This window comes from Crocuta crocuta, unplaced genomic scaffold, assembly GCF_008692635.1.
Source record: "Crocuta crocuta isolate KB4526 unplaced genomic scaffold, BGI_CrCroc_1.0 scaffold733, whole genome shotgun sequence".
NCBI lineage: Eukaryota > Metazoa > Chordata > Mammalia > Carnivora > Hyaenidae > Crocuta > Crocuta crocuta.
This window is the reverse complement of record NW_027530993.1, coordinates 1-11,525: the sequence shown is the minus strand read 5'-3', so window position 1 is coordinate 11,525 and position 11,525 is coordinate 1. Positions and strand designations below refer to the sequence as shown.

Sequence of the window (11,525 nt, the reverse complement as noted above, 5' to 3'; positions counted from 1 at the left end):
CTACTGGGGCGCCCGGGTGGTTTAGTCTGCTCAGTGTCCAGCTCTTGATTTTGGCTCAGGTCATGAACTCATGGTTCCTTAGATGGAGCCCCACATCAGCCTCTGTGGTGACAGCACCGAGCCTGCTTGGGATTCTCGCTTTCTCCCCTCCCTCTCTCCTCACTCCGACTAGCATTTTGTCTTTCTCAAAATCAATCAATAAACATTAAAAAAAATACCCACTTCTACCTTTCCGGGTTTTTCTGGTCAGAATGAAGTTTATCATGAGNTTTTTATGTGTGTATAAAAACATCAAGGCAGAAATCGTTTCCCAACCAGTTTTATTAAAAGGCTGTCATGAAGTCATTCAACATTTCTTTAAGGTGAAACAGACCTTAGGCTTTCAAGTAAGTGAAAGATTCCAAAGTCTTTGACTGTCATGATGTTCTTCTCAGGGTCTCTCTAGTTTTTTGTTTATCCATTCAAAAGTGTAGGACACAAGGAGAGTATAATCCTAAGTAAATAATTTTGAAAAATGTTTTGTCCTGAGTCTCACCATTCTTCTGGCTGTTTCCCTGTGTTATGAGGCTTGCTTATCCCTTACTGGGGCAACATTTTGGTTTTCATTAAACTGATGTTGGATACCCCTATGTCCTAGACCCCACCTCTATGTGTGGGTTGCTTTCGTTGTTGTTTTTATGATGTCACTAAACACCATATTTTATACTTGTCTCTAATGGATTTCATGTGCCTCTCACAACATCTCTTTCAGAACTGTCAAATGATTGATTTATACATATGTCCTTGAATACATGCAGTGACCACGTACTTTGGAAAGAGCCGTAAATTTGATGCTATTTGATTATGTTCATTTGGCTTACCCACATTTTAAAAAAATGTTTTATGGGGCGCCTGGGTACCTTAGTCGGTTAAGCGACCGACTTTCGCTTAGGTCATGATCTCGCGGTTCGTGGGTTCCAGCCTCGTGTCGGGCTCTGTGCTGACTGCCAGCTCAGAGCCTGGAGCCTGTTTCAGTCTGTGACTCCCTCTCTCTCTGACCCTCCCTTGCTCACGCTGTCTCTCTCTCTCTCCTAGAAATAAATAAAAATATTTAAAAAAATACTAAAAAATAAATAAATAAATAAATAAATAAATGTTTTATTTGAGAGAGAGAGAGCATGAGCAGGGGAGGGTCAGAGAGACAGTGAGACACAGAATCTGAAACAGGCTCCAGGCTCTGAGCTATCTGTCAGCACAGAGCCAGACGTGGGGCTCAAACCCACAAACCGTGAGGTCATGACCTGAGCCGAAGTCGGATGCTTAACCGACTGAGCCACCCAGGCGCCCAACACTGTGACTCTTGATCCTAGGGTTGTAAGTTCGAGCCCATGTAGGTGTAGAGATTACTAAAAATGAAATTAAAAACAACAAAAAGACAGTTGAGCCCAAAAATCATGTCTCCATATCTACAGCTAAGTGACATCATAGCATCAGAATTTCTGTTGGCCTCAACATTACAGGACTCTCCTATGTCACGTGCAGAAGGAGATGCTATATTTCTTTCAGTGATTAGTCAATATCAAGATGTCATCATCCCATCCAATTGAATGTGTGCTGTTCGAAATGCATTTCTCTGGATTGTGCGGCAAAGGCCAATCACAGTTTGGTGTCTGGCAGTTTTGGTAAAGCACATATAGGATTTGGCAGGTTCCTTCCATCCGGTCTCCTTCACACGGGTGCCTGGCCCTTCCCTTCCTTCCTCTTCCCGTGACACTGTGGAACGCTGGTCTCCACTCCTTCCCCGTGGTGAGCGAAAGACTCACATGACATCTTTTTCCCCCGGAAATCCTGCTCCTTGTATCTGTGCTAAACAGTCACACCTTTTGGGTCTTTCTTCTCCTTTTGCTCCCTTAAATTTTTGCCTGAGATTTCCAGAAGATATCCGTGGCATGATTTTGTGAATCTTGTTGTTCTTGTTCCTACTATTACCCTTTTCATTTTCAAGAGCTGTTTTTCTACACCAGTCTCATAATGAGGGAGCATCCAAGGACCGAGGCCTTAGAATCCACACTAGGCCTAAACCGAGAGGGTGACGAGGTCACTTGCTGCCTGGTAGGCCAGCTGCCCACTGGCCAGGATGATGAGAAGGGCAGGGGGAGGTGTGTCGGGGGGAGCATCATCAGAAGGAAGGTGGCAGCCGAGGAGGCCATGTAAAGGGGCCTGTCTTCTGTAGATGAGGCAGTGACAGTGCCTGCTGTTTAGGCTTCTGCTGCTCACACTCTAGGACCTACTACTCTAGGACTCCTAACAGATTTGACTGTGAGTCCTGTGTAGAAGCGCTCGTTTGTGCGCATGCGCATGTGTGCGTGGACAGGCACAGGCACGTCCTAGACACCGTGAATGTACAGTGTGAAGAATACAAGGCTGTGCCCGGGCAGCACAGCCCGTGCTTCTGTATAGGGTCCTGTCGGCATTCAAAAGTGGCCATGTGTTTTCAAGATAAGATTGCGCTCTTGGACTTCGTATTTTCTTGGTGAATTCTGTGCACGTGTCATGACAGGAATGTTAGCAACATGTTTGGCCATGAAGGCTACTGAATCCTTAGCCCACCAACATCGTTAAGTCTTACCTCATAGGAAGTTTTACTCACATTTTTCGAGGATAAAATTGGGAGGTGTCGGCAATGCAACAGGAAGTCTGAGGCCAATAACACTATTTGCAGGAAACTTTTTCCCACATTATGACATGTTCTGGCCCATCTTGACCATGTGTGGTGTCTGTGTGGCATATGAGGCTGTCACTTATACCGTATGAAACTGTTTAGGGTCATCTCCTCTGCTGATACTTACATAACTGACGTGACAGTCTGTGAGGAACGAGGTCACATCAATACGTAGATTCTAAGTCTGATTCCCCAGAGAGTTCTTCATGCACCACATACGTCCTACTATAAGCATGTCATAGGTAAGAACTCTCCCAGTAGGAAGTGCCATTAGTATATTTGTCAAGAGGTTCCTCACAGATGTTTACAAGGAAAACTGACTGGGGCATGTCTGTTTTTCCAGGCCAGCCCCACCGAAGGGAGATAATAACAACTAAAAGGAACACGTTTCTCTTTTATTCCCCAATTGTCTAGGTGGAGGGGTACTTGGGTGGCTCAGTTGGTTAGGCCACTGACACTTTTGAGCTCGGGTCATGATCTCATGATTCATGGGATCCAGCCCTGCGCTGGGCTCCGCTCTGACAGTGGGAAGCCTTTTGGGATTCTCTCTCCTCTCTCTCTGCCCCCCTTTCAAAATAAATAAGGAAACATTAAAAAAATGGTCTAGGTGGAGCTCTTAGGCACAGCTTATAAGTCAGCAGGAATTCAAGTTTATTTCTCTGAGAAAAGGTACAGTGATACTCTCAGCACTGTTCATTAGTCAGTACTAGAGATCATATTTTAATAATATGCATATTACCCTAAGAAAGAACATGATCCTCTCTGGAGTGAACCCACTTATGAGCAGGCTTTCAGTTTGCTACCTGCCCCCCACCCCCCCACCGTTTCCCTTTATTACCTGTTGGATGAACATGCCTCCGCCCGTGAGGGACCCAGCTCAGAGGGTCTGTTTAACCTAGAGGAGGGGCCAAGGAGAAATGCATACGTGGCTAGAATGGGGCTACCTTCAGAGTGATCCATAATTTAGCTAGATGTAGTGATAAACCAGCCTAAAGTACCATTAGGAATAAGTACTGTCAAATATAGCCATACGGATTTTATATTTTTGTGTGTATTTGTTTTTTCTTTGTAGAAAGAGAGAAAGAGAGAGAGAGCCCACAGGTAGAGGAGAGGGGCAGAGGGAGAGAGAGACTCTGAAACAGGCTCCACACTCAATGTGGAGCCTGACATGGGCCTCGATCCCACTACCATGGGATCATGACCCGAGCCCAAATTAAGAGTTGGACGCTCAATCTACTGAGCCACCCAGGTGCCCCTGTGTTATGTTTTGATATCAACTTTCTTGTGCAAATATGTTTAGACTCAGGCAAGGGACCATGGGTTCAGACACAATGAAATAAAAACCATGTGAAGTGTAAAAGATATTTAAGTTATCAAAATCAGATTGAGGGATGTCTGAGTGGCTCAATCAATTGAGTGTCTGACTCTTGACGATGGCTGACATCATGATCTCATGGTTTGTGAGATCGAGCCCTGCGTTGGGCTCTGTGCTGGCACCTCCGAGCCTGTGTGGGATTCTCTCTCTCTGTCTCTCTCTGTCTCTCTCTCTGCCCCTCCACCACTCACGTGCTCTCATTGTCTCTGAAAAGAAAGAAACATTTAAAAAATTATACTGAGTTGTATAATTCCATTCTCCCTGAGCCCCTCCTTTCCACCTTCACAGCCTAGAAAACTTTTCAACAGAGTACCCACTTTCCATCAAATATAATCTAAGGACATAATAATTTGAGCTGCTAACCCAAACTTTCAATGGTTTCCCAAAACTTGCCTTAAATACCAGGTATTTCAATCGCTCATTCCCATGTCCGGTGAGGCTGCAGTGAGGGCGGTAAGTAAGTGGTATATCCAGGTAATTTCTGTTTCTTGGTCCACTTCCGTACTCTGTGTGTCAACTTTTGTCTGCTACCATGTGGTAGGGTCCCCTCCCTAAGGAAAGAAAAAAACACCCTCAAGGTAACCTGGCTATGCCCATAGGTGGCAACATTCTTCATGACCTTGTAACAAGAGACCACCTAATCAGACTGCATGTTTGTGTGTGTTGCCATATATGGGAGAAAAAGAAGTAAAAAATATATATATAAACGCCACATGGTGTTTGGGGCTCAGACCTTCGGGTAGGAAGCGAACTGAGCAGTGCCAGTAAGAATAAAGTTGCTTGCTGGAAAGAAAAGCCTCGGTGTCATGACTCTCTGTGTGAGAATCCTGCTACAACTGTACCTCTGACCGAACAGACGCAGAAAACCCAAAATATCTTTTTTGTTTTTGTTTTTGTTTTCCCTGAGAGAGAGCACATGTGGAGGAGGGGCAGAGAGACAGTGAGAGAGGATCAGAGAGGCTGACAGCAGGTAGACCAATGTGGGGCTTTAGGTCAGGTACCGTGAGATCATGACCTGAGTTGAACACAAAAGCCCAAACGACTGAGCCTCCCAGGCGCCCCTACAGTCATAATAAATGTTTTCATGTCCTCCTCTGGTGGGTCTCACATCTGCGTCAGCTCCGGGCTATTTTCAAAGGATTGATCTGTCACCTCATGAGGGGTCTTTCCCCATGTGAGCGCCCGCATGTCCCCTCTAATCCCTTGACAGGGTGGCCCCTCACGTGCTGGAGGTGGCTTCCAGGGAGGACCGGCTCCTGTGCTGAACTGGACACTTGACGTGGGTTTCCTGTGGCTGTGGTCCCACCTCGCCATAAACTTAGAGGCCGCGAAGACACACATTGTTTATCTGACAGTTCTGTGGGTGAAAAGTCCCAGAAAGGATCCCACCAGACGTGAGAGTGGCGATGTCGGCAGGCCACCCTCCCTCCTGGAGGCTCCAGGGGACCGAGAAAATTCACCAAGGGGAAGCTGGCTAACACGCAGCCGGGAGGGGCTGGCAAGGACGCCGGCGCCCCCCTCCTCCTGGTCCTTGCAGCCCCAAAGGGAGGAGGCGGATTGACCTTGCAGGGGCCTCACACTGCACAGGGACCCTCCGTTACTAACCTGGCTACAGTTAGAGACACTATCATCATCCCCCCAGGGAGAAGCCAGTGCACTACACACTCCCTGTCTACCCCAATGGACTTCTAGAAAGGCCTTCTGAACTGACCTCTTTTCTCAAAAACAAACAAACAAACAAACAAACAAACAACTACACCCCAAACCACGAACCTTAATATTCTCTGGACCTGCCTTGTGGTTTTGACTCAGCTTGTTTGTCCCACCGTTGCACTTCCCATTTCTTCCCGGATTCATCCCATTCCTGCGGGTAAAACAACTGGCAGTTTTCTTTATCAGGTGAAGACGATATGTGTCTCTTTGCCAGTGGTAGCTTTCCGAGTCCCCCACAGTCCGGGCTGGGCTGAGGCTGGAGCCCCCTGGGCGGGGGATTCAGTACTCCTCGGACCACCACACTATTAACTCAGGTGAGGACTAATGTTGGACGCCCCTCCCCTCACATCTCTTCTAATTTCCGCAGTTAAGTCAAACACCCCTCCAGCGCAGTGGAGACCAAGGCAGGTCTGAACCCCAGCGCGCTCCAGGGAGGACCCTACACTTGCCCAGGGACTGGTCTCTTCTGAGTAGGTGTCGCTTCGTTTCCCAGATCCGGCTTTTCTCTTCGCCAAAGGCGGACTCTGCCTGCGGAAATGTCCTCCAGGGGAAGCGCGCAGTGGGGGGCGAAGGCTGGGGGTGGGGGGTCAGAGCGCGGCGCCTAGGACCCCGGTAACCCCAGCTGTGAACTCGGAGCTGGGTCTGAGCGAGCAAACGGAAGGTTCCATGGCATCCGTCCCCGCCTCTACCCCGGACCAGGCGCGCCTCCCCCGGCGCCCACCAGGGGGCGCGGCGGCTCCTCCCCGGGATCGCAGCTGTGCACAAGCGGGCGCGGGCTGTTCTCAGCTGGGGGGGGGCCCCGGCGCGCAGGTGGGGGCCCGAGCGCCCAGAGCTTCCAGACGTTTGTTCCCTCTGCGCGGGTGTCCAGGCCCGGGGGATAGGGGGACTGGCCTGGGGCTGAGCCCCTCAGGTGGCGCCATCGTACTGTCTCCTCCAACCCAGGCTCTGAGCAGAGAGGGACGGCGAGAAAGAGAGCGAGGTGCGGGCGCTGCTCCGGCTGGGGCAAGTCCGTCCTCGGGTTCCTCTCAGGTGGCGCAGCGGGCCCGGCGCTGACCGCCCTGCGTGCGCCCCGACGGGCGGAGGGGGCGGGGCGGGAGCTGCAGGGACAGGGAAGCCGAGCGGTGACCAAATCACTGTGGAGGCGAGAAGACCCAGGAGACGGAAGGAGAGGAAGGAAGCGGGTCGGGAAGAGGGGGAGGACGAGGGGCGTCCCAGCTGAGCTCCGACGTGGGAGGGGACCGGGGCGCCGGAGACCGGCCTCGGCGAGCGGGCGGCGTGGCGGGGGTGAGTGGGGAGAGGCCGTTTGCGTCTGGACCCGGCACGGGGCGTGGCCTATGTAAATGAGGCAGCGGCGGGGGCCGTCGCGGGCGGTAGAATCCCGGGGCTGTGGAATCCCAGAGCCGCGGCTCGGATCGTCTCGGGAGACGTGTGTGGGGGGCGGTGAGGCGCGTAGAGACAGGAGCGGGTGCCGAGGGTTGTGGGGTGCGGGGCGGCGAGTGACCGTGTGTGTAGAGTGTGAGGCGTGTGAGGCTGCGTTGGGGCGGCGAGTGTGGCGATCATACTTACCTGGCAGGGGAGACACCATGATCAGGCAGGTGGTTCTCCCAGGGCGAGGCGAGCCCATTGCACTGCGGGCGCGCTGACGCCTGCGATTTCCCCACATGTGGGAAACTCGACTGCGGAATTTGTGGTAGTGGGGACTGCGTGCGCGCTCTCCCCTGGTTACTGGTGTTCTAAAGATTAGACCTACTTGCTTTTTGTTCGTGGTACTATGTTCGCTTTTTTTGTTTTCCTTCTACGTTTTGAAGCTAGTTAGAACTGAATACTCGTGGGAGACGTAAGCGCACAAGGAGACAAGAATCCGAATTTCCAGGCTCTTCTCACTCATGGCCAGTCCGAGTCCTGATCTAGGACATAGTTGGGTGCAACTTATATGCTTGTGATGATGTCTCAAGTCAGATGCTTATCTGATTGAGCCCCCAGCCGCCCCCCCCCCTCCGTTTCCGCACTTCTTAGTGATCACAGTTTCCGTGTTCTCTGCAGCAGGAGAAGTGGGGCTTCAGCTGTCAGACATCGCGTGTACTCCCCATTTTCTGCCTCGAGGCACAACTAGGCTCTAAGGAGCGAAAGGCAGGTCATTGTCATCCGTTCCCTAGAAGTTCGGAATTACGACAGCTCTCATTAAATCCCAAACAGGATAGAGCCCATATATTATAACCCTGTATCAGATACTAAATGTTAACTTTCCGTAGTTAGGAAAAGCGCAGAGATAAAATATGAAGTACAGTGAGCACTCTTATCTTGACGAAGTACATCCACCTTGGTTTGAAATCTGCCTGTTTTGTTCTCATGCTGGGAATAAACAATCTCAGATACAGAATCTCAGGCTCACAGATTCTCTGAACCTTTAGACGATGACACACAACAAGGCTACCTGATAATTCCAAACAGGCCCGACAAACATAAGGTCACTCTGCAAACTCCAACATCCCATCCACCCTCCTCTTTTCATAAGGAAACGGCTGCTAATTCTCACTCCAATCACAGAGGTGCCCGTGCAAACTGCCAGTGCTCAAGATAGAGCAAACCCTACTTCCTTCCTTCCTCCCCCACATCAACCAGCCACAGCCCTAATGTAACATGTGGTTCTTCCTAACACTCTCTTACTGAGCCCATGGGGTGTGTGATCTTTCTGGCAGCAATGATTATAACCCCCCCCCCCACTTGTTTAATGGGATGTATGTTCCTGATGATTTGGCTTAAGAGAAATCCTAAGGTTCTCCTAAGATTAGTTTATCCAAAGATTATGCCAGGAGGTCAGATTTCACTGGTGGTCACAATTTTTCACTCGTGGTGTGGGCAGATTTCCCCAAGGTGAATGTACTTCCTCACGGTAAGAGTGCTCACTGTACTTCATATTTTCTTATCTCTGCACTTTTCCTAACTACGGGATGTACCTGTCTTTCCTTCCAGGCCAGCCCACTGGAGGAAATGAGCACCAGCAAGGAACCCTGTTTCCGTTCTTTTCTTCAGATTGTCTAGGTGGAGATATTAGGCAGAACTTATAAATCAGCAGGGATCCAATTTTCTTCCTGTGAGAGACATGCAGTGGCTTCTCCCAGCATTGCTCATTGGGCAGGGCAAGATTTGGCAGAGAGAGAGAGAGACAGACAGACAGACAGACAGAGACAGAGAAGGGGAGAGACGCATGTTATTCTTAGCAATGCCATGAACCTCTTTAGAATCAGAAGCCACTTATGAGCATGCCTTATGTAACCAACCTCTCCCCATCTCCCTTTATTACCTGTTTGACCTGCATCCTTCCCCCGGGGAGGGAGCCATCTCAGAGGGTCTGCTTAACCTAGAGGTGGGGTCAAGGAGAAGTGCACACATGGCTAGAATGGGCTGCCTTCAGAGTCAGCCATGACGTGGCTACATGCAGTTAGAAATCAGCCTGATGACCATTAGGAATAAGCAGGGCCAAATGTAATGGTATGGATGTTGGGAGCCATTCTGAGCCCACTAGTTGAGAAAACTCCTGGTGAGGTTAAAGCAAGTTTGCACGGTCTCTTGCCAATCAGATGATGACCGATATCCACCCCCACTCAATTATTTCTGCTTGAGCACTGACCCCCTAAGGTACCTTGTTGATCAATATCGGGAGTGACTTGTCCCCTTATTCCGGCCCTGCTATGATGATTGCACCTTGTGAAGGAACTTATTGTGGGAACTTCTTCTTTTGATTACGGGAACAGACATCATGTCTCCAGAAGGTCCTGTTTCCCTCCATACTTTCCCTTGAGCTATGAACAGGCTAATGACCCTTACTCATAAAAGATTCACCTTTACATGTATAATTCTGTTTCTACCGTTGCATTAGTCCAAGATGTTCATACAGCTCAACATGTAAATCAACTAACCAAAAATGTCTCTCATGCCCTNGAAAATCAAGTCTTGCCCGGAGACAAAGAGCCTAACTTAGAGAGAAGGAACAGATGAGGGCAGAAGATAAGTTAGTACATACACCTTTACTAACTGATGGTGCATAGCAGCCCCTTCCCTAAGGCCTACTTTCCACAAACACCTTCCCTTACCCTGGCAGCTGTGATGAGGATGGATAAGAGTATCTACAAACCTATGACTTAATCTTAGTGTTATTAAACTGTGAACACCTTGTTATTTTCTTAGTTACTCAACCTCACTATAATTGGGGCAGTTCTGCAAGAAGACTTCTGTAAAACCTGTTTCTGTACATTTTCCAAAAACATCTTATCACAAAGAGCTATCCATTGTAAAAATTCCATTTCCTGATGCCATGTTAACATTTGACCTATAAATAAAGACACCAAAACCGACAGGACGGAGATGCCTGCCTGGTGATCAGAAAGGATCTCGGGGCTCTCTCACTCTCTCTCTCTCTCGCTGACACCGTCCATCCTTCAGAGACCCCTGGACCTGACGGAGCCGGCCTCTGACATATGGATTTTATGTTTTGTATTGATATCAACTTTCTGGTACAAATACGTTTAGACTTAGGCATGGGAGCATTGGGTCAGACATAATGAAAGAAAGTGTGTCAAGTGTGGAAGATACGAAGTTAACAAAGTTACATTGAGTTCTAAAATTGTTTTATCGCTCAGCTCCTCATTTCCACCCTCAGAACCTATAATCTTCTTAACAGTCTTAGCCTGCCATGGAATTCAATCTGAGGAAACAACTGAAACTATTGACCCAAACTTTCTATTTTTTTCCCCATAACCTGTGTTGAATCCCAGGTATTCAAATGCACATTCCCATGTCAGTGAGGGTGGTAAGTTGTGGTATATCAAGGTAATATTATGTTTCTTGGTCTACTTCTATACTCCACGTGTCAACTGTTGTCTGCCAGGGCACCTCTGCCCAGACACAGGAAACCCAACAAATCTCAACAGTATACGGGTCTCTGCGTTGATCTTGAAAAATGTCAGGCAACATGTAGGATTGTCTCATGGCTCAGAATGGCTCTGGATCTGCAAGGATGAGGGAGTCACCACATCAGTTCCTTAGGGGCCGTAACTCCAGATTCCTGATGCGGGGACCTCATGGTGGCCAAGCACATACCACGATTTGCACGTTAGCAAACATGTCTATGAATCTGTGAAATGCCTTCAGTGTGTTCCAGTCCCCCTGGGTGTGTTTCCTGAGTTCCCGTGCTGTGTGAGCCCCCTTTCCCCAACCCGTAGGGGTCCCTCTGAGACCCCCTGGGACCCCAACTGAAATCCCCCTGTGATTGTGTTTTTTGAATAGAATCTCTGCTTCCAAGTATATTTCTTGAGGGGAAGACACATAATGAACAGCAGGCTCCAGGCTCTGAGCCTGGGGAGAGCTCAAACTCAAGAACCTTGAGATGATGACCTGGGCCCCAATGAGATGCTCCAGCACTGATCTACGCAGGCGCTTGTGGAGTGTTTTTACTTTTTTTTCCAGACACCTGTGGGAAGCACTGCCCTTAGCTCCGAGGCAACCCTGCTGCAGTGAGAGCGCGGAGGCCTTGAAAACTAAGTGCAGAAACGTGGGGGCGGCTGGAGGGTCAGTCAGCTGAGCATCTGACTTAGAGCATCACAAGCATGTGAGATGCACCCAACTATGTCCCAGCTCAGGACTCGGACTAGCCATGAGTGAGAAGAGCCTGGAAATTCGGATTCTTATCTCCGCTTACGTCTCCCACGAGTATTCAGTTCTAACTAGTTTCAAAAC

The 11,525-nt window shown here is 49.2% G+C and overlaps 1 long non-coding RNA gene and 1 other non-coding gene across 2 annotated transcripts; one reads left to right on the top strand and one right to left on the bottom strand.

Annotated features, from left to right (window-relative positions):
* Positions 1-386: 386 nt before the first annotated feature.
* LOC144236831 (uncharacterized) lies at positions 387-7,025 on the bottom strand. The gene is made up of 4 exons (XR_013336662.1): positions 5,850-7,025; positions 4,470-4,627; positions 3,540-3,596; positions 387-493 (listed from the first exon to the last, which is right to left on the bottom strand). It is a non-coding gene; the product is annotated as an uncharacterized LOC144236831 (long non-coding RNA).
* Positions 7,026-7,347: 322 nt separating this feature from the next.
* LOC144236836 (U1 spliceosomal RNA) lies at positions 7,348-7,510 on the top strand. Its single transcript, XR_013336664.1, has one exon. It is a non-coding gene; the product is annotated as a U1 spliceosomal RNA (small nuclear RNA).
* The last annotated feature ends 4,015 nt before the right edge of the window (positions 7,511-11,525 follow it).